This window comes from Lagenorhynchus albirostris, chromosome 20 (assembly GCF_949774975.1).
Source record: "Lagenorhynchus albirostris chromosome 20, mLagAlb1.1, whole genome shotgun sequence".
Classification (NCBI taxonomy): Eukaryota; Metazoa; Chordata; class Mammalia; order Artiodactyla; family Delphinidae; genus Lagenorhynchus; species Lagenorhynchus albirostris.
In genome coordinates, this window is record NC_083114.1 from 21272675 (window position 1) to 21275174 (window position 2500).

A 2500-nucleotide genomic window follows, 5' to 3' on the forward strand; every position below is an offset into this window, starting at 1 on the left:
CCTGCCGGGGCGGGCCGGCCGCCGGGCTGGCGTTAAGGCGCCAGCGCCAGCGAAAGTGGGCCTCAAGAGGCAGCCCGCGGCCCCCGCCCCCGTCTACGGCCATACCACCCTGAACGCGCCCGATCTCGTCTGATCTCGGAAGCTAAGCAGGGTCGGGCCTGGTTAGTACTTGGATGGGAGACCGCCTGGGAATACCGGGTGCTGTAGGCTTTTTGCCTCCCGCTCCGCCCGCCTTCTCCTTCACTCGCCCGCGGCGGGGGAGGGGGGGTGGGGGTGGGGGGCAGCCGGCTCCGCCCCCGCCGAGCCCCGCTGCAGGCAGTAGTCAAGGTGGTTTGCCTGCCCGAGCAGGAAGCTTGGGCGATGGCAGAAGCGGGAAGAAACTCTTGAGCACAGGTTCTTGGGATCCACGGAGCAGCGCATGCACATGCGATGGCTGCCTACACAGCTGGCTTGCTTGTCTGTGGGGAAAGGCGAGATGGGTCAGGGCCTGGGTTCCTGAGGGGCTGAGAATCAAGGCAGGGATAGAAGAAAGGGGACAGGCCCACATCCCCTGAACCCACGCCGGCGCCCACTCACCTTTGTGGAAAATACGATTGAAAAGTGCCCGCAAGAATCTCTTCAGATGCCTCCAGAGTTGAGGGAAGAAGGGGAGGGGGGAGGCCGGGAGCAGGGTGAGCCCTGAAATCCAACCCTTGTCCGGTCACACCCCAGCAGCCCTCCCACCTCAGCCCCTTCAAGACCCCAGGGCTCCCCCAACCGCGCTGCACAGATCCTGCCCTGACCATAGTCACCACGTTGATCCCCACGTTGAGCAAGATGAAGCTGACCGGGATCAGAAGAATTGAGTATCCTTGCTCCTGGCATTTCCTGGGGATGGGGCCAGTGAACGGCTCGGCTCGGTAGTAGTTTCGCTCACCCATGGCCGTTGGTCCCAGGACTGCCTGGGCCCCCTGCCCTCCAGTTTTAACTGGGAGCCAGACTGGGTCATAATGGGGCAGGTGGTGAGGTCACAGTGAGGGAGGGGGATGAAAAGGAGGGCCCAGAGTGGCATTCCCTGGTAACCAGGGTCAGGTAAGCTGAGGCTGGACAGTCAAACAGGGCCCGGTGGCCGGCATACATCCCCTCGAGCGGTCATTCATTCGCTCACCGCCCGCTGACTCACTTGTTCAAATGACGCATTGCGTCTCTTGGCCCCTCTTGAGACTAGGAAGACCTTGGCCTCAGAGGCCTGCTGAAGGCCTGGCTGGAGTCCAGAGCCTCAGCCTTCTTCATGCCCTTCACTGGGCCTGGAGCTGGACCTGCCCAGATGTGGAACCTCCCAGTTTGGAAGCAACTTCTTGTATGAGGCTCTCTGTGGACAGGGACAGCTGAGACACAGAGGAGGTGCCCAGAGACCAGGGGTTTGGAGTCTGCAGCTGCAGATGTACTTAGTGCATGGTATAGGACCAGGAGGGGCCTGCTGGCGGAACTGTGGCCACTAAACCAAAGGGACCCTCAGGCCAAGAAGGGGACACTGGCTTCTTATTGCAGGAAGCCAAGCGCAGGGACCCAGGCTGGCAGAAGGAGTGGCGCTTCCAAGCCACAGACCACCAATGTTTCCTGGACTCTGGCGCTCTTTATTCCTCTCTCCATGCCCTGCCGCCCCCTGCCCCTGCCCCCATTTGCTGCTGGTAAGTTCATTTTCCCAGTCTGGCTCCCGTGCAGAGAGGGCCTGGAGGCCGAGGTGGAAGGTAGCAGCGAGTTGGCCCGCGCTTGGCCCTCCTGCGGTTGCCGCTTCAGCACCAGACTGTCATACACCTGGTAGTTGGCATTGCCTCCCGGGTTCCGGCTGAGTGGCATGAAGGTGGGCGGGGGTGGAGGGTGCTCGGTAGCCTGGACGTCGGGCAGGAGGTGAGAGGGGCGGAGGAGCAGCGCTGAGCTGGGAGCCGGGGCCCGCTGGTCCGAGGCCTCGGCCAGTACCGTGAGGGAGGCGGAGGTGGCCACAGGGCGCCGCAAGGGCAGGATCTCAGCCCATTCGGCCGCCGGGTGCCGCACCTCGTGGGGATCGCGGGAGTAATCCAAGTGTCCCGTGGAGGGGTGCAGGCTGCGGTTGGACTCGCTGTGAGCACAGCTGGGGAGGCTACGTCTGTGGGCCGGTGGGGTGTCGCGCTACCAGGCTTCGGGCCGGTAGCCCCGAGGCACCAGAGCGGATGGAGGCTCAGAGCCCTCCAGACCCAGACTCCGCCGCGGGCCCAGTTGCCGTCCTTTCGGCCCGCGAGCCCCTCGACCTGCACCTGGCCGCCCCCACCGGCGCCCAGCCCCGGCGCCGCCACCTGTGTGCCGGTGTGTCCCTCCACAGCTCCCTCCGACAGAAGCCCCCCCCCCCACCACCCCGCCCCTCTGGCGTGTCACCGCGGCCGGGTGCGGGAGCGGGATCGAGGGCAGGGGCCGCTTCCCCGGGCCTGCCGGCCACCAGGGGCGGGGTCCTGAGCTCGGCGGGGGCTGTGGGGGCAAGGGTGGC

The 2500-nt window shown here is 65.4% G+C and overlaps 1 non-coding gene across 1 annotated transcript; it reads left to right on the top strand.

The window, feature by feature from the left end:
* The first annotated feature begins 91 nt into the window (after positions 1-91).
* Positions 92-210, top strand: LOC132512229 (5S ribosomal RNA). The gene has a single exon (XR_009537963.1). It is a non-coding gene; the product is annotated as a 5S ribosomal RNA (ribosomal RNA).
* The last annotated feature ends 2290 nt before the right edge of the window (positions 211-2500 follow it).